General features: G+C 36.2%; 1 protein-coding gene across 4 annotated transcripts in view; it reads right to left on the bottom strand.

Moving 5' to 3' along the window:
• Positions 1–21,060, bottom strand: part of ZFPM2 (zinc finger protein, FOG family member 2) — a 443,324-nt gene that overhangs the window by 239,397 nt on the left and 182,867 nt on the right. The window contains exon 2 of one of the 4 annotated variants that reach the window (XM_044382652.3): positions 7,359–7,470. The exons of the other annotated variants lie outside the window; for them this stretch is intronic. The gene's annotated coding sequence lies outside the window, so the exon portion shown is untranslated. The remainder of the gene's footprint in view (positions 1–7,358; positions 7,471–21,060) is intronic. 4 annotated transcript variants of the gene reach the window in all.

Here is a 21,060-nt window from a genome sequence, read left to right as displayed (position 1 = left end):
TTTTTTTTTTTTTTTTGAGATCACTGTTCTTCATTTTTTCTGTAATTTAGTGTAGATGTACATATTACCTCCTTTTCTTTTTAACTCAAGAGAATACTCTGACTCAAATTGATGCAATTAAATAAGTCACGTGAAAGACAGATACTAGAAAGAAACAGAAGGCTCTAACACTGCTATATTGAGTAACAATGATTAAACATATAATGAAGAGTTAAATTAAAGTCATGGACAATACTAATTTCTTGAGGTTAAAAATGGCAATATTCCAAACAGAAACAGATACTCCCTTTAATATTTCTTCAAAAACATTCCTTACTATAATCCCTCACACTTACATATCTCTCTTTATCAAAATCCAGGTTATTCCTTAGCCAGAACCCCATGAAAATGTAGATTTATTATTATTACTATTACTATTATCATTATTTTTGGCCATTTTGTTCAACAATTTCAGCTCCTTAAGCCAAGGATGTTAAGCCTAAATAAAGCATGTCTTCAGGAAAAGAAGAGTATTTTTAAATACATTATTAATTTAATCTCTTGAATTTTCAAACCCAAGAAAGTATGAACAAATCAAGGTTCCTACACAATGACTGTGTTTACAGTATTTATTATTAACCCGTGTATGTTAGGAAAGATAATGATTCCATAAGAAAGCTGTGGGACAAGCATATGGCATGTAGTCCTAACCAAATCATTTTTTAAATTTATTTGCTGAGCAAACATGCAATGAGCATTACTTGTAATCATTGTGCATTCTGGGGATCACCCTCCTTAAGTAATTTTGCTCAATTGAAGATCATCAAATCAGTACTCCAAACCCAACTTGTGTCCACAATAAAGCAAACACTTACTTCTACCTTTATACTTAATCACAACCATATGAGCCATTACACCTCCTTTTTTCCAGAACATAGAATTAGAGTTTTTAGTTTCAGCTTCATTATATGGAATGACAATCAAGCTGGCAGAACCAAAGTTAAAATTTGAAACAGGAGCTTGAAGCAAGAGAATAATATAAACAATGTTTGAAAATGAGACTACTTCATAGAATAAATTCTAAAGCACTTAAGAGAAATTAATTTACATACACACAATGCAATTACAAGAAAAGAAGGGGCCAGCATCATTAGGGCAGGGTGAAAGAAGACTCCAATTACAAATCATGGTGATCCCCACTTCACCTCACTTAGAATATTATTAGTCATAAATAGATTCTACTGTATGCAACAAAAATGACAGATCTTCATTTTTTATATATATCTTCTAATACCCATGCTAGAACTGACCATCCCCTAAATAGTTCAAACACTGAGGTTTTCCTACTCCTATAACTGAAAAATTTATATTGGAACATGGTACTTTACTTCAGAATTTTAGTATTTGAGGAAACTAAGGACTTCTGGTTTTTAACTCATATGGAAACACCGTGTAGAGTACCAAAGGGACATGAAGAGGCAGTTCTCCAAAACACCTTTTGATAACCAGTCACTTCCAGTTAGAATTGTTCACATTCTGCTTTCTTTTTTTGCACCAACTTCCATGAGGGTACTTGTAGCAAGTGAGTGTGTACATGTCTATGCCTAATATCCATAATAATGTCTCGCTGACTATTACCAAGTTATATGCTTTGGAAAATAAGGTATTATGTTTAATCAGCTTTGTTCCTCAGACTTAGCATTATACCTTAAATGAAATAAGGATTTCATAAATATTATATGAATACACAGAGGAAGGAAGGAAGGAAGGAAGGAAGGAAGGAAGGAAGGAAGGAAGGAAGGAAGGAAGGAAGGAAGATATTGGAAAGGGCATGAGGGAGAGAGGAAAGGAAGAGGGAGTGTGAAGATATTCTTTGCAAAAGTATATAGAGTGACCTCAACTATAGAGAATAAGATAAATATGAAACTAATACATGAAGGATACATCACTTAAAATTAGAAAACAAAGATTCTTTCTTTTATGGTGTTAATGGGTTTAATATCTGCCTAATATATGAATAAAGAAGTGATAAAAAAAGAAGAGATTGATGAATTTATATAAGCTAAATTGAGTCAGGGAGAGTCATACAATAAAGTTCCTTTTGGCTGCTGAATTTATGATTCCATCCTGTGTAAAAGTATATTCTTTTAATCCATGGGGAGACAGGCTGGGAGAACTGTGTGTCCTCACTCTTGAAAGGAAATGGAGGTAAATTCTTCAAGGTTTTTAATCCAGGAGGTTCTTATTTAACTTCTTTTTTTTTTTATTATTATTATTGAAATTTGCCTATACTTTATTATTTTTTTTTAATAATGATTTTTTATTATATTATGTTAGTCACCATACAGTACATCCCCGGTTTTCGATGTAAGGCTCGATGATTCATTGGTTGTGTATAACACCCAGTGCACCATGCAATACGTGCCCTCCTTCTACCCATCACCGGTCTATCCCATTCCCCCACCCCCTCCCCTCTGTAGCCCTCAGTTTGTTTCTCATAGTCCATAGTCTCTCATGTTTCATTCCCGCTTCTGATTACCCCCCCCTTTCTTTATCCCTTTCTTCCCCTACTGATCATTCTAGTTCTTATGTTCCATAGATGAGAGAAATCATATGATAGTTGTCTTTCTCTGCTTGACTTATTTCACTAAGCATTATCTCTTCCAGTGCCGTCCATGTTGTAGCAAATGTTGAGAACTCGTTCTTTCTGATTGCTGAGTAATATTCCATTGTATATATGTTCTTATTTAACTTCTGATCATGGAAATGCAAATCAAACTAAACAAATAATCTACTAATATCACCAAGATCTTTTATTGGCTTTAAAATTTCAATTTAATTTCAAGAGATCCCTAGCCAGTAAACACCTTTCTGGACACTGGAAACAGTCTAATGAACTACCTGACTTCCTGAGAACATTTCTACTTCTCAAAAAATTACAGATTCAACACACACACACACACACACACACTCACTCACTCACTGACAGACAAACAAGTATGAGTGAAACTGGAGAAATGAGAATAAGATAGGAGGGTTGAATCAATGTTAATACCTTGGTTGTGATATTATACTATAGTTTTGCAAATTGCTATCATTAGAGGAAACTAGGAAAAGTGTACAAGAGACCTCTCTAAATTATTTCTTACACTTACATGTGAATTTATAATTATCTCGATAAAAATTTCAGTTGAAAATATGGATTTATAACCTTGTGAGCCCTTAAACTACTAATTTATAATTATCAAAAACAGAGCCAACCAGAGTCAACCCATCCCACTACAGAGAGAATAATCAACAACTGAAGCACATATAAAATCTATTTCCCTAAGTTTTATAAAATTGTAAGGAAAGAAATTATCTTAAATATTCAAATACCCACATCATTAATTAAAGAACTGAAAACAAACAATATGACACTTTGCTTTTCAATATTTATTGCTTATTTGTAGAACCTCAACTATAATATTTGTAATTCACCATCAGTAAATAAAAATTAGTCACAGTAGCTGTCAGAAAATAATTATTTGCCATATAAGAATTGTTTATTGCATAAATAATAAAGTATTTCCTCTTTGGAGTTGGGTTTTATTTCTGCTGAGTCTGAAAAAAGTAATTTTTAAAAGATTTTATTTATTTATTTGAGAGAGAGCAAAAGCAAGAGAGATCACAGAGGGAGAGGCAGAAGCTGACTTCCCACTGAGCAGAGAGCCCGATGCAGGACTCGATCCCAGGACCCTGAGATCATGACCTGAGCCAAAGGCAGACACTTAACTGACTAAGCCACACAGGTGCCCCTGAAAAAAGTAATTTTTGATAGTTTTTTCAAAGTACTAATTTTGAAACATTAATACTAATGACTAATTTTCTAATATAGAGAAAGACTTACCAACGATGCTCATCATTAATCTTCAAATATCTGTTTTTGGAAAAGTAATTTTGTACATTTATAAAATACTAACAATTTCTTCCAAATGCAGGTAATTTAAATGGCATTTGGTGTCCATTTTCTCATCTGTTCCTTTTTGTGAGACTCAGATGCTATACGAGGCAGATAAAGTCATTACAATACTGCAATAAAATAGTGAAATATGAGAAATACACTGCCAGAGTGGATTTAATCTTCTATACTGTTTTAAATGGAAATATATTGTACGATTATACATTTTGTAAAATGGCAACACAGATATTACTGCTCCCTGGTGAAAAATACTAAAATCTCCATTTATTTGGCTGGTGTAGGTATGGCCTTAGGTGTACACCTACAAGTAAATTAAATCTAATTGCTTATTTTCAGTTTCCTTGGAAAGTACTGCCTTTAAGCAAGATGTAAATGCATTTAAATGGGTATGTTCATCTGAAACTCTGTTCAATAAGTCAAGTGTTTCTTGCAATATAAAGATTCTTCTTTGATCCAGGATATTCATGATATTTCACTTAAAAGTACAGGCACAGCATGGTAGAATTGAAAGAGAATATGTTTTGAAGTCAGATGGACATAGGCTCAAATTCCAGGTTTGCTACTTAACAACTGTGTGACAGCATAGTTAGTTAAACTGAAACTCCAAGTCCTCGTTTATAAAAATGATTGAAATAATACTTATCATATGGAATTCTCATAATAATTAAATAGTATACTATGCATGATAAGGCCTAACATAAAGCATACACCTCAAAAAGAATATTGTGTCAGGAATAATATTAAAACTTTGTATAGGCTCTGGAGAATAGAATACAGGACATTTGTGAACTTCCCTCTGTTGGTTAACAAATAAGCACCGGATGCCTTACTTTGAGACATGGGTTCATGTTTTAACTATAAAGAAGAAAAGTTTGAACTTCCAGGTCAGTCTGCAATAATATGACTACCAAAACAGCAAGCCACAGAAAACTGTTTCAAAGTCATACCATGGTACTGAGAAAAAAATGATGCATAATGTTAAAAACAAATTGCATGTTCACAAACACTTTTCAAGTTAAATAATTTGACAAAATAGAAGCAAAGGGGAAAAAAAACTTCCAGCTGCAATTTTCTGAATGTTGGACCTTGCTGCCAATCTCCTAGTTCGAGCCATATGTTCTTATTTCTTCTTTGTGATGCTAGGAAGTGTCACATAAAAGATCTACAAAAGGGATGAGAATCAAGTTTGCTGAAAAGAATTCCTTAACATGCAGTGATCACTTATTTCATGTAAACATTAAAATGTATGTTACAGCTTCTTCTAAATGGAACAAGTATGTTTTTGAGTGGGAGGGTATGGATAGAGGGAGAGGGAGAGGGAGAGAGAGAATCTTGAGCAGGCTCCACACCCAGCATGGAGCCCGATACAGGTCTCCATCTCACGATCCTGAGATCACGACCTGAGCTGAAATCAAGAGTCGGACGCTTAACCGTCCAACCCACCCAGGCACCCCTTTTTATTATTCTTTATATTGCATTTATACTTAGAAAGATCTTTCCAGAGCAGATACTTGCTGAACCGACCCACCCACCCAGGCACTCTTGAAACAAGTTATTTTAAAGGCAGGGTCTCCAAGCTAAATTTTAAGGAGAGGATTAAATCTCCTAATATACATTTATTAAGAGAAAGTATGTTTCATTTAATTAGCTTTCAGTAATCTTAACATACTTTATTGATTATAAAACAAATATGTTACTATTATGAATTTACCACATATCATAACTAACACTTCATAGTGCCTACTGTGCACCATGTACTAAGCTACTTGCCTTTCTTGTATTATCTCATTTACCTTTTAGAAAAACAATATGAAGCGTATTATTTCCATTTAGCAGATGAAAAAGCTGAGACTTTGTGAGACTATGCCATTTGACCATGTTCACAAAACCTTGCTGAAGTAGCAGAGCCTGCATTGAGTCACCTGTAAATATGAACTCCACATGCTAAATATACCCCCCAAAAAATTCCTCTGAATATATTTGAGCCTTCCCCAAATTTCTGGTTAAAAATTTTTCTGAGTTTTCTTTTATAAAAAGTATCCTAACATTTAAAAATAGTTTTTCATCTTGAAACAAAATAAGGGAGCATAGAAACAGAGAGACAAAGAAAGAGACAGAGGCAGAGTCTGAGAAAGCAAGAGTGAACGAGAAAAAACCAAATAATCTGGATACAATAATCCAAAGTAAAATTTAAAATAAAATACTGAGGGGCACCTGGGTAGGTTAAGCGTCTGACTCTTGGCTTCGGCTCAGGTCATGGTCTCAGGGTTGTGAGATAGAGCCCCACATGGGGGTCTGTGCTGGGTGTGGAGCCTGCTTAAAATTCTTTCTCCCTCTCCCTCTCCCCACCCCTCTAAAAAGTAAAATAAAATAAAATAAAATAAAATAAAATAAAATAAAATAAAATAAATACTGAGGAAAACTAGACTTAATAAATAACATTTCTGAGACTATTAAAATAATAAGATCTGCAAATATTCTGCTTTTTAAAGTTATGTAAAGCCCAAATTGGTAGTGCAGGAGGGGAAAATATGAATGAATAATAAAATAAATAATTGGATGACCAAGAAAGGTATACTTAAGGGATTTAACATTTGTAAAATGATACAAAAATACCCCTTGACTTGCCTGGCTGATGCTGGACAACTTTGTGTTTAGGGCTCTGTGACTATCTCCTACACCAATATAATTATAACTTTGCAATAAAAAGAGATGTATAATAAATTCAAGGCTCTTTCTGCCAGCTCACAAAGGTGCATGTAAATTGTTGAAGGTCAGTTTTATGGGTTCGTTTACTATCTATCATGGTCATGACTACACATAAAAATTGTCCCATAGGCAATAAATACATCTCAGGCAAGGCCCTACTCTTTTCCACCATGTGTAGCCACCGCGATGAAACTGTGGTTCCAAATGTGCTGTGTACTAAAATGTCCATAGTAGAAAACATCTAGAGAGTCACTCCTAAGTTTACTGTAAACAAATTTTCCTATGTGCATAGTTCTGGTGGTCCCGTGGAAGAAGAGTCGATTTCACTGATAATTCTCCAACATGTCTGTATTCAACAATTTCATGTATCACCATCCCTCCTTTAGGATCAAATTAAGGCTTTTCATAAAATCAATTGAAGTATGTACACTGTGATGTATTACCATTTACAGTGCCTCAATAAAGTATTATTTATCTATCACTATGGAACAGAATACAGACATTTTGTGAGCAACAGATATTGGCAGTGAGATCATAATACTATGGAACTACTCAGGCACCCACACCACCACCTCTTCGGGACAGGAAAATATCCCTGAAGTCGACTTATACACAAAAGGTGTAAGAAGCAGAAGAAAATATGAGCCCTTTCATCACCTTAATTCAAAATGAAGCTACATTTTTAAACAGATTAAAACGTAACAATCACCTTGGAAGTCCAAAAAGACCGTAACAATAACGAACAGTCACAGACGAAGTTTTGAACTGTTTTGTCCGTGATAGTCTTCAGTATTTCCTGGCCTTTACAGGACAAACATCATCTGTCAATTGAAATATAATTTCAAATATAATAAAAATATATATAAAATATATATTACATATAAAATATATAAAAATATTAAACTATTGAAAAGTGAAAAAGTCTTTACCCTAAAGGATAGAAGATGTTTCCAAAGATCTAGTAATAGCACTTCAACAGTGTCTTAAACATAACAGCCAGAGTAAATGCAATCTATCATTTTGGAATAAGAATACTTTCCCTTTCATTGAAGTGAAGGAGCCCGGAAGAGACGATTTATTGAGGGTTCTTTTTAGGCATCTTAGGGATAGAGTTCCTTTCATTCTCAAAATGATCCTATGCGGTGAGTATCATCATGCCCATTTTACATACGAAGAAGCAAAGGCTTAAATAGACTAATTTGTCATGGAAACAGTCAGGATTTCACATCAATGTCTGCAGATTGTATCACACCACACCCCTCCTTACTGAGGGATGTGTATTAGATATAATTCTCAAGACCATGAAGAATATAACATAGTTTTCAGATTAGCATGGGGTACCTTATTCATTGGCAAAGATTTGCTGTCAACAAAGAACCTATCCCAAATACATTATAAGATTTTAATGAAGCTATCTTGACTTTCATTTTCTACTCGGGAGATCAACAATCTATTCCTCATTTAAGGGTTGAAGTTACTAACAAAGATTAAATACCTCCGTAGTTTGATTTACTAGTTTGGACCTAAACAAAGAAAGAACTGGTAGAAGTAGAGAAAAAAAAAAACAACAACCCTGAACTACCTCCAATATTAGTCTATCAACTATAGTAAGATTTGATTTAGTAACTTTGATTATATAAATAACTAAATAAATAGTAATTAATAAAATTATTTAATATTTTATCATCTTAACAAATGAGACTCTGGTAGATTTTTTTTTTTTTTTGCCTTAAGTATCTTATGATGCTAAGAGAATAAATGTTGGGCCATGATTTTGAGATCTAGTTTGGCAAGAGGACTAATAACTGCAAGAACTTTGAAAATCATTTCGAATCCTATGACTTCAAGAATATATGGCAGTAACCCACATTTCAATCCATGAAATATAATAATCACAAGGTAACAAGAGAAGTATTCTCAACTGATACATTACAGTTCAAGGGAAGATGCTTTAACTGGAGCAGACTTTTGATTTGACAGGCCATTTTACTGGATGCATTCCAAAGCTCTCCCACAGGTTCCAAAAGAGAGCCTTGGTCCTATCATTCTTCTTTTCTGACACCCATTCTTCCCTGACTGCCCCCATGTTTTAATATGAGTCTCCCTAGCACTAATCATGCTAAAGGTATGTGATCTTCTGGCTATCTTATTCAGCATTCACAAGTGAAAACAGCACTTAAAGCCAACAATGTGTCCTGTGTTCATAAATATGTCTTTTGAACCATCGAGAGGAATTTTCATTGTTTGTAACATAGACAGAGCCCCCATTATCTTGGTGCAAATAAAAGTAGTTCTTAACAGAAATATGTTTTCTTTACTGAACATTATAAAAGGCTCCCTGACCTTCAACTTGAGGAGTATGGCATTAAAAAAAAAAAAGGATAAGATTCCACACAAACTATGAAAAATAGGAGAGAGACTGGAGAGAGAAAAGGAACTTGGCAAAGACATCAAGACTTACTTATAAACAACTCTCTTCTCCCTTTAAGATAGTCAGAAATACACTATCAATAATAATATTTTGAGACCAAAGGAATTGGTGGTCTGAATAAAGTTAACATAAATATTAAAACAGACCATATTCATTATTAAACAGCAAAATTAAAATAGCAATATTCCCAATATGACCTGGTGTCTTTAGAAGTTGAGTTACATTTTATTCCTCAAGAACTTAGGGCTAACTAATACATAATTTATTCAAGGTCTATTACTGTGTAAAATTTTTGTTTAAACTATCATGTGATTTCAAATGCACCTTTGTTTTAGCCAACTCTATGGCTCATTAAAACTTTGAAATATTCCATTACTCTCTAGAATCCAGAGGTCTCTGTCAAGACCTATTACCTGTGCAGACAAGTTCTCATCTCTAATTAAAATTTTCATGAAACTCTGCACAGCCACACACTATAAAAATAATGAATATAGAAAAAGTAAAATCAAATTCCTAATTTTGAAAACAAACAACTATAAAACAGTTAAAAATAATGTCACAGCGTGTTATTTGTGAATACTGAAGTCCATGAACATATATTTCCAGAATCCCATGTAACATGCTTAAGAATGACTTTAATCAGAAAGCAGACAGAGCTAAACTCTCCCTCTAGGGCTGAACATCTGAAGTAAGCCGGGAGGCTAAAATAATCAGGTGAATATAGACACTATAATTTTCAGAGAACCTCACAGTCCTTTTAGGGCTGAGACTGACTTCACAATTTCTTTGAAATGCTGAAAAGAAGCCCAGAAAAATCAAAGCAAAGGATTATTATCCAAAGAATCCAAACTGTAGACTGTAATGCAAAGTTCAGTTTGTTTCCAAAGCAAACAAAATACTCTATTTTTGTGATGGAGTACATGTTGAAATCCTGTTTATTACATGCAATGTAGGGGCAAGTTTTTGAAACATTTCTGCCACAGTCTTCTCTGCTGATATGCAATCATATCTGGGTTTAACAGTGGTTGTCACTCTTCTCATTCAGGATTAGGACTAATTTTTGAATCACCGGCTCATAAGAGATGTGTATTAATCAGGACTGCCTCAGTAGCATGCATTAATAAAAAAACCCACAACTGAAGTTCTGTATGTATGCTACACAGAAACACAAAGGTTACTTGGGAAACAGACTGTCTTTACTTTATGAATTATGAAGCTTCTATGGAAATCTGGATCATAATGTAAAGTAGTTATTTATTTAATGGGAAGGAGGCCAATGGCAAAGCCACTTGGAATTTCCAGTCTATTTATTCCCCGATGATACGCTTTCATATATTTGACTCAAGACCTTATTTGAACATTGTGTGGAAAACTGTAAGAGCCAAATGCCGTGTCTTAGGAGATATGCCATGTATTAGGAGAATGCCATCTTATGATCTCAATGTTACTAATCTCTCAAAACTTGCTGTTGCTATAGACACATCTTCCTTTGGTCATTTAGAAAAAGGCATACTCCTGACTCCTTCCAATCTATGCCCCATGCTATGGCTAAGGCAATCATTTTCAAGTTGTAAAAATCATCACCTTCTTTAGTACCTCTTGCTCAAAAAACTTCATCTTTTTCCATTGCTCTTAAGACAAAGGGAAAATCTTTAACATCTCTTAAATGGGTTGATCGTTCCTTGTGCTCTTGTTCTCTGTGTTTCAGCCACACCGATTTTCATTGAGCCTCTCACATGTACTAGGAAAAGTGCACACACTGTCCCTTCTGCCTGAATATTCTTCTCTCTTTGGCTAACTGAGTCCTATTTATCCTCATGCTATTCCAGCAGAGAAAACTCACCTCCTTTTATAGAGCTTACCTTCTGGTTGGAAAGGTGGGTGAGAAAGAAAGAAAAAAAGGAAAGAAGGGAAGGAGGGAAGAGGAAAGGAAGGGAGGGGAAACAAATAAGAGCTTAGGGAGTTTAGGGAGTAATACTCGGGATAGGTCTACAGGATAAATATACAGGTCTCTCTGTTCCGCTGCTCTTATAAGACAAATTGTAATGGTAACTGTGATAACATAGCTTCCAAATTCTCCAGGAACATGTTATATGTTTTCTTTATATAGAACCCTCTTGGATACGTAAGAAGTCTTTTAATTTTTCCTTAAGATGACCTAAGAAGTCACACACTTCTCATCAATGAGCACTTAAAGAGGAAAGATGGTGTTTCATTTCTCTGGTCAGCCCTTACAAATTCTGAAGCTCATCTTGACCTCCTGGAGGGATTCCTGTTAATACTGCCACAGCGCTCACCAAAATCTAGAAACATCTTCTCTTAAAATTGTCCTATTTTAGCCAGTCTGATTAATCTGTGTTTCTGAGAGTTACGAGGTAGGTGAGACAAATAGTGTGCTCATGGCCTTCTTTATTTCAGGGGTACTTAGACAAAGCAGTTTCAGGTTACCTGCATTTCATAGGCGGTTCTTCTACCTGGTTATGTTTGTGCAATACAAATGTCAAGAAATATATTCAAAGTGCATTTATCCCTCCTACATATGAATCAGATTTGTTAATTCTACACATTCTTCAATTTTCTGGAGCATTACAAGAATTTATGATAAAAAAGGTACGGTTCTGAATACTGATGCAGTGATACAGACACGCTGCTCCCTCCCAATGTACATACAAATCCTCCAATATTGGGATTTTAGCTACATCCTGTCTCTCACAGCCACAACTACTTAATGTCACTGATGAGCACTCTTACTTTCTGTTTTTTTTTTCTTTCCATAGCTCCTGTAAACCTGCCATAATGAGTTAGAATTATGCCCAGCAGAGTAGGTATGCTGTGCCCCCAATTACATCATTCAGTGAGCACGATTATGTAATAGAAATGTAAAATGCACAGTCACTATGTGTAAGTCAACAGGAATTTGTCAATGTTGTTGTATCTTTTTTATTCCACAAGAAAGCTGAGCAAGAGAATTAGGTGTACAGGTAAGCATTTTTTTCCTTACTTTCAAGAAAAATAGTACCATTTTGAAGGAAAAATCTTAACATTGCCATTAGCTTTTTAAAACATGTAAAGAGTGATTCTTTTCTAGAAGAATTAGGAATCATGTCTTTTGACTCTAGAGCAGTAAAATTAAAAAAATCGATAGCACACGAATTTGTCATGTTCACATCTGACCTTCTATGTTACTACTTTGTGATAAAAGCAAATATTTTCTAAAAGTCATTCAATCCTGAATTTGTGATAAGGATATATAGAAATAGTTGAAAATTTGGCTTTTAACAATTCACATGATTTAAGAAATTACATAATATATAAAACAAGGTATTTTCTCTGTAGACAATTTTTTCATCATCATTACATTGCATGGATGCAAATTTGATTTTAAAACTATCAACAGAAACAGTAATTTATTTGGACTCTTTGAATGACCCACTATGGCAGCAGAAAAGTTCTCTGGAATTTTTACGTAAACTACTAATACCTTAAACACTTCTATTTAGATATCTTCAGCTAGAGTCTGGAAAATGGGTAGTTATTATAGTCTGCATATTTTTGTCAAAACAAAAGATTTTTCACCTTCAAAAATGATTCTCAAAATATTTCCTCTTTCAGAGGTGGTAGGGGTTGAATTGTACTTTTCCCCTCAAAGAGAGATACGTTGAAATTCTAATGCCCAATACTTCAGAATCACACCTAATTTGAAATAGGGTCCATGAGCTAAGATGCAGAGTAGTCTGTGCCCCTAATCCTACATGACTGGTGATCTTAGAAGATGATGTCCATGCGGCCGAGGGACACACGGAGAACGCCATGTGGCGATGAAGGCAAAGATTGGGGTGAAGCATCTGTAAGCCAAGGAACCCCAAGGATTAGCGGCAGAGCAGCAGGAGCTAGGAAGAGGCAACGAATTCCCCTATGGACTCCTGAGGGAGCACAGCCCTGCTGCCAACTTGATTTCAGACCATTGGCCTGTATGACCATAAACTTCTGTTGTTTTTAACCACTTAGTTTGTGGTACTTCGTTACGACAGCCCTAGGAAATTAATACGGGAGGGAAATTAGGCGTGTGATGAAGTAAGACCCAGCTCAATCAACACCACTCCCTGACCTGACTGCCAGTCTCTCAGTTACTCCTATCCCCGAACACAGAAGCAGCCTGGGCAACATCTCCTCTGTAATTCAGACCTCTACCCCCGGAAAAGCTGCATTCTTCAAGACGATTATTTTTAAAAAATAAATAACGAATTTGAGCCAAATATCAAAACTACCTTAAATATATTGAACAACAAGGTGGGAATTTAAATACAATTTCATCTGAAATGTTAGATACCATCAGATTTGAACATTGGCCCAACACAGTAAGTCTGCCTGTTGCCTGGATTTGCATCCTACATACTGTAAAGCTCAAGCACCTAGTACAGTGTCCGTATCTCAATAAATGTTTACTAGTTGCTATGGGTTGAACTGTATTCCCCTGAAATTCAAATGCTGAAGTCTTACCCCACACTGTGACTGTATCTGGACACAGGATCTTCGGGAGGTAATTAAGATTAAATGAGGTCATAAGGGGAGGGTCCTAATCTGATAGGATTGGTGTCCTTACGAGGTAAAGAAGAAAAAGCCGAGCCCTCTGACTGCAAACCAGGAAGAAAGCCTTCACCAGAACCCAACCGTGGCAGCACCCTGATCTCAGACTTCCGGCATCCAGAACTGTGAGAAAATAAATTTTTGTTATTACTTTGTTTTGGCATCCCAAGCTAATACAATGGTGACCAAACTACTACATACATTATGGCAAAAGTTCCAGAGCAAAAAGTCTGTAGCAAAACATCAGAGTGTCGTGAGACTAATCCACCAAGGATAATGAGATTTTGGTAAAGATTATGAGAGTCTGGTATTGCTGCTTTTCATATGATAAAAATAACTTTTACAAAATTACAGAAAGTCTCCCGCTGGGGGCTAGGAAGTACTGGCATACCTCCTTTATAGCAAGTGCCAAAGACTGCAATCATCCTGTGAATTAGGATACGTTTCTTAAAATGACAGCCTGACTTTTAATCATATTTAAGAATCTGATAGACATACTTCTGGCCGTGAATCTCGTCTTTTTCAAATTTTTTATCCAAATAAATTCATAGGTATCTGAACTAAAAATCAAGATGGCAGGTTTTTTTCCATAAATTGAGTTCTTCTTCCTACTCTATTTTCATTTTGTTTGGTGAACTGTTTCTTTCTGAGTGGATGTGCTCACTTGGCCCTGACTGAGTGGTGACTTCAAGGAATTAAAAAACAAAAACAAAAACTGTTGGATGTTGTGTCCTAAAAGAGAACACTGCAGCTGACGGTGAATTTGTGTGTCCAGGGTGCATTCATGTCAAAGCAAAATGTGCAGTGTTACTTGGTATACTGGTTATTAACTTTGAAACCCAGTAATTAGATTTCATACTGGAAATATATAGCAATCATACTAATCATATAAATAAAGTAATTTATTGTAAAATTTGGTGCCAAATCTATGTTCAAAATTCCCTTAGTGTTAAGAGCTGAATTGTGTCTCCTCAAAATTCCAGTGTTGAAGTCCCAACCCTAATTACCTCAGAATGTAACTGTATTGAGAGATAGGACCTTTAAGTAATTAAGATAAAACCGGGTCATATGGATGGACCCTAATCTGACTTTATTTATTTTAAGATTTTTATTTATTTGAGAGAGAGTGAGAGAGACTGCAGAGGGAGAGGGAGAAGCAGGCTCCCTGCTGAGCAGGGGCTCGATCCCAGGACCCTGAGATCATGATCTGAGCTGTAGGCAGATGCTTAACTGACTGAGCCACCCAGGCGCCCCTTAAGCTGACTTTATATAAGAAGAGGAGTTTATGACAGACCCACACATAGAGGAAAAACCATGTGATGACACCAGAAGATGGCCATCTACAAGCCAAGGAGAGAAGACTCAAAAGAAATCAACCCTGCCAACACCTTGACTTTGAACTTCTAGCTTCCAGAATTTTGAGAAAAAAAAATTTTTGTTTAAGCCATCCAGTCTGTGGTACTTGTTTTGCAAGGCTCTAACAGTTAGTTTCCTTCATAGCCCTATCAATCTGTTAGAAATGTATAATCCAGATCTAAAGAAACACTCACTCATCCTTCAAGACTCACACTTAATATGTCTGTGCCTCGGAAGGTTTCCTTGCTTCTGCCATCTGGGCTCGAGAGTTTCCTGCATAGCTCTCTGCATTTACTACTGGAAGACCAGACTCTGCATCGTGTTTGACCTACAAGCTTACATTCCCTTCCCCCTCTGAAGAGACATCCAGAGCAAGGAACGTATCCTATCTATCTTCGCAGACACAACACGGAGTTTAAAAACCTGGCACATAACAAGTACTGAACTACTATCTCCTAACGCCATGAAACTAGAAAATAAAGTAGTTGAATTAGCTGATTTTTAAGATCCTCTAAAGCTCTAAAATTCTACAAAGACATAATTCTAATTTGTATATGATCTGCTACACGTTGCTCATAATTAAATTCAGGGTTTTTAAAGCCTTTTAAAATCTGGATTCTGTTTCAGACGGTGTAGGGGTTCTGAGACTACCCTTCTAACACTGGCACCCCAAGGACAGTGACGCTGGAACACTTTGATTGGTCAGATTGTGAAGTTCAACATAAATCCATGAATCAGCTCTGGTTCTTTCTGTGAAAGCTCAGTCTTACAAGCTTCTAACACCTTAAATGTAATAGGGGGGCATTAAAGGAAGCATCTGGCTTAGCTTGTCCCCCCTTTAATAAGACTCAGTCATTGAGGTTCAGCATTAATGGAAAGTTCCACCATAAAAATTAAGAACAACAAATCTCTACCCGATTCAAAGCTGCCAGTTTTTCTACACACATGCAGGCCCTTTAGCATCCAGACTTTGAGTCCAAAAACAGAACTTTGCTCTCTGGCTCCTTGCATGTTTTTGAAATTTATATTTCTGACTTAGACTAAAGGGTGAATTCCCCACACCCTCAACCAATTGCCATGTAGTCCTTGTCAAAACAGATGCACTTTTGAAGTTTTAAGTAAAACACTTGATAGTTCTCAGATTGAACAAGAAGAATATATCTTCAAAAATACTGAGTGACTACACAAGCTGAATCATTCCTTGTCCCTATGAACACTCTTTGTGAGCCTTCTGAAGTCTGAAGTGAAGTATGCTCAGAGAGAGCAATGCTACTTTTATTCATTTAACAAATAATCATACCACTTTCTATGCCCCGGGCACCATTCCTTGCCATTTACAAATATTTTCTCCTCTGACCCAGATGATAGCCCTGTGAAATACATGTTGCTATCACTGATTGATTGATTGATTGATTGATTTGAAGTGGGGAGGGGCAGAGAGAGAATCTTAAGCAGGCTCCTCACTGGGGGCAGAGCCACACACAGGGCTTGATCTCACAATCCTGAGATCATGACCTGAGCCAAAATAAAAAGTCAGACGCTTAACTGACTCAGCCACCCAGGAGTCCCTATCACTGCTTAAAGGTGGAGAAACTGAGGCAGAGACAGAATAAATAACTCATGGCAAGGTATCACAGCTTTATGGAGGCAATTTAACATGTAAAGGAGAGCAAGGAGTCCACATTACAAGGAGAGAGTAAGAGGGAAAGAAAATAGATGTCCATTTATGAATCTACAAACATTTCCTCTCTTCATGCCTCAACTGGGACTGTATATGAACCAGACAATTTGGTCTTAATCATAATTTTATGGAATTCAGAATATATGTATTACTACATTTGTTTCTATTATTATTTAAAATTTTAGGGGCACCTGGGTGGCTCAGTCAGTTAAGCATCTGCCTTTGGCTCAGGTCATGATCTCAGTGCCCTGGGATTGAGCATCGGGCTCCTTGCTCAGCGGGGAGTTTGCATCTCCCTCTCCTTCTGCCCTCCCTGCCCATCCGTGTTCTCTCTCTCTCTCCCTCAAATAAACAAATAAAATCTAAAAAAAGAAAACTTTAAAAACATATTTCATTTTCCATAAGCAAACTGGATGTTTAACTCACTGCTTCTTTGGTACTGATTTTCTCCATTTTAACTTATCTCATATTGATCACTATTCTCACTGTTTTTAGGAAAACTCAATATTAAACCTCAAATGTAAATATAAAAAAATAGAAGAGGGTAGCTGCATGGTTCCTGGATTTAGTAGGAAAAAAAAAACTCTTTTAAAACATGAAAACCAACTACATTGAGCAGTTAGTGTCTTCTATTCATATTAGACTTGAACATTTATCTGTGCGAAACATTTTTCCTGTATTTCCTTCAGAGTAGAAAATAAGAGGCAACACCATGAACGTATCCAAATTTTTATTATATGTCCTCAATTTTTTCTTGGTTTTTACGGTTTTAACATGTATATCAAGTTTCATTAACATTAGTATAAAGTTCTGGATGAATTCAGTTAGTACATTAATTGTGAATATTTTGAAGAGCAAGAGATGAGAGAGGAGGTTTTCAAGAGAAAGGAGAATTTATCCCTAAAAAAGGCAAAATGTCAATTTAGTTAACTCTATTAAGGAAGACTGAAATTGAAAAAAAAATCTCAATTTTCTGTAAATAATTAATTTATCAGGAAATACTTGATAGCTGCAAAGAACAGAGTTTATGTGTCCATAGGTGCACTTTATACTTTTGTGGGAATTGTTCATTTCCTAAACATTTCTTGAGCACTTCTCGGCCTAAGCAACCTGATAAAAATATGTCCACACATCAAAATTACAGTTGACAGTCCTTCAAAATGTGGGTCCTGATCATTGTAAACTGCTATGGTTGTAAGCTCACACTCTTGTTAGGGCAGCTTTCTTAAAAGTCCTTTGTCTGGGCACTTTGCCACACCAGTCTGTCGTTTAAATAGCTGTGACACATGTCTTCCATAATACATCTGTAGCAACTGAGCGATATTAAATTCTATATGCTATGCCTATTTTCATAAAAATTACAAAATCAATTTAATCTCAGTAAGGACATGGGAATCCCATCACCTAGCCACCTACTATTTTATATTTGAAAATTGAGTTACACAATCCTTATTCCTATTGATCTGACATTGACCAAGTCACCACTCCTGTTTTCCCACATAGAACATGTGGCGTGGAAAGCAAAAATATCTCCTGTGAAATAACGATCTAAACCTAAGCGGACATGCAATGTTAACTAAAAATTAATATTCATGACCTATGAATCAGGTGACTGGCACAGAAAGGCCCTCTCCCTTTATCTTATTTCTAAATATTTTCCAAAACACATTGACTTTCAAGGAGACTTTGTCAAAAAGTGTGTCTTCTTCAAAGCTTCTAGACCCAATAAAGCTGATCATTTAGGAGTAACTGTGCTGACAGCAACAAAAAATACTATTAACGGAACAAGAAGCAAAGACTATCTGCATCCTAAGTATGCGATCCGCTCCTAAAACACTCAAGTCAGGAATTTGTAGCAAATTTTAGTCAGGGTCCGTGTGTGTGGTTTAGCTTGAGTGAGGTACATAAAAGAATAGAGGTCAAAGCCAGGTTTTAATGAGACACTGTAGAGTTTTACAATTGTTCAATTTGGTGTCGGTTGCTGCAGAAGATTGTGATTGAAAATTTTCCTGTGGAAGAAGAAATGTCACAGTATTTTGATAAGCAAGAGATGAACCTTTTTTTTTCCCCTTGTGCCATCAGCAAGACGAAAAGAACAAAATGCATCATTTATAACCCACAGCTCGACCATTATCTCCTGGTGAGACACTTGTTTTAAAACACACAAGGACTTTTTCTTTCCCCTCTACAAAGCCTAGAGCTCTCTGCAAGGCTCCTTCTCCCTTAGAGCCATGAAAGAAAGTTGACACTTGTGTGGCCAAAGTTTCCAGGCAACCACATAAGGGCACCCGTACACCCTCTGGGTCACAGCCAGTTCTGAAGTACAGAGGAAGCATACGAACAGCATATGTCTCTTTGATCACAGATACCATCTAAAACTGATGTGGAGAGAAAATCCTGTTCTGCACCAAAAGCTTTACAGACTCTTTTCCTGACTTTACCCACAGCGTAAAGAAAGGGTATACCTTGCTCAAATTATGGGTCTGAACATTGCTCGATGCTAAAATTGAATAGTCAAAGTGTGTGTGTGTGTGTGTGTGTGTGTGTGTGTGTGTGTGTGATAAACAAGAATGTGTTTATGATTGTCAAAGCCACGACCAATTAGATAAGGTAAAATAGGAGGGAGTGATGAGTATAGTTCAGACATCTTTTACTTATTTATTCAATAACTGCGAATAATTCTGAGTAGCAGTGCTGGGGTTAGGGTCAGGGTTCAAAATCCTTCTGCTCTTACAGAATTGAATGTCATAAGTATGTGCAATTATGATGGCCTTAATCTATCAGGAAAAGGTCACATTTTGTTCAGCGTCTGATCCATTTTAGGGAACTTTCCAGCATTTACATAGTCACATCTCCCTAATGTCCCTCAATGATACACTCCAAGCACTTTCTTATATATCTGGGACCTCAATGGAGCTAATACTTAACATATAGGAATTTAGAAACAATGAGTATTTCTACACCAATATTTTAGTTGACACTCACAGGAACTCTAGGTAGGTACAGCTCTAAATTGATGAATTGAAAAAAAAAAAAAAGAGGTAAGAGTCTTGCTCAGGGAAGTCTGAAACACTGAGATCTAGAACATGCGCTGCTGCTCGTGGTTCACGCGCTTGCCTGCCATTGGGTTGCCCCTATCTTGTGCTGCTTGCTTTTGCCCATAGGGGGCTTGAACACTAACACTCTGGGCTGATGTCAAGGCTACACACACACACACAGCACACACAAAAATAATTGCTAACTAGTCAAACAGTCAATTACTTAATTATCTCCTCTATATAATAAATCAACTAAATTCCTGTGTTAGTTTAGTGTCACGGCTCCTCTAAGGTCAGTGTCTGCAGAGAATATTGCCAGCATAGTAACAGTCATCACCAGTGGGGAAGTAGGGAGGTGCAGTAATTGTCTGATGCAATAGAGCAGAGAAGAAATTTCTTTTTCAGGGGATTTACTTCAAAGCTCTGGATGCTGTAATTCTTGATCTCTGAAAAGGCATAACCTTAGTATCGTGCCTGGTGAGGCCATTGCATGCTGTCAATCCTAGCAATGGTGACAAGGGGACACAAGAACGAGACAAGCAGTGTGGCTGCAAGAATGCCAGAACAATGTGGAACACAAGCAAGTGGTTTGGAAATAGCCTGTCATTCTGTCCACTGGATCTACCTCTCTCCATCTTCCAATAGAGGCCAAGCAATGGCAAGCTCAGCTTCTCTGGGGGACCAGTGTAAGGGTAAAGTCTCACATAGTCTGGACATAGATGAGTCATAAGCTTCCCTGTCTATACTTGAGACATTTACTGGATAATCCTTTTCCAGGAATAGTACTGAACATTTATTGATATTTCATATGTACAAAGTACTGTACTATTTTTCTTTCATCATCTCAAAAAACAGTCCTATGAGATAGATAATTTTATCAACATTTTACACATTAAAAAAAAATAACTGAGGTTAAGTAATTTGCTCAAAGTCAGAGGAAGGGCCAAAGTAAGAGCTAGACCTAGTATCTGATTCGATCAGGCCTCGTGCTCTATTTCTACTAGTAATATTTACTAAGTACCTAATGCATGGAGGCCTCCAAGTTGCATGGGAAGACAGTACAAGTTGAGGATGAAGGGGACATGCTTTGCAGTGGGACTGAGTCCCACTTTATGCAAAAAGTTTGGACTTCCAAATGTGCAGAGCAAATAAGAGAAGATGAAAATTATGACTTCAATATGAAATAACAATATTTGAACTCTACACATAAATATACTTTCAATACTGTTTCTCAATATAAGAATACATAGACTTGAACTCTGCTGATTTATAAAGCAATATTTTTATTCTGACTTTCAAAGATTATTATGTCTCTAGT

The sequence above is a fragment of the Ursus arctos genome, unplaced genomic scaffold, assembly GCF_023065955.2.
Source record: "Ursus arctos isolate Adak ecotype North America unplaced genomic scaffold, UrsArc2.0 scaffold_6, whole genome shotgun sequence".
Taxonomy (NCBI): domain Eukaryota; kingdom Metazoa; phylum Chordata; class Mammalia; order Carnivora; family Ursidae; genus Ursus; species Ursus arctos.
This window is presented reverse-complemented; position numbering and strand designations above follow the sequence as displayed.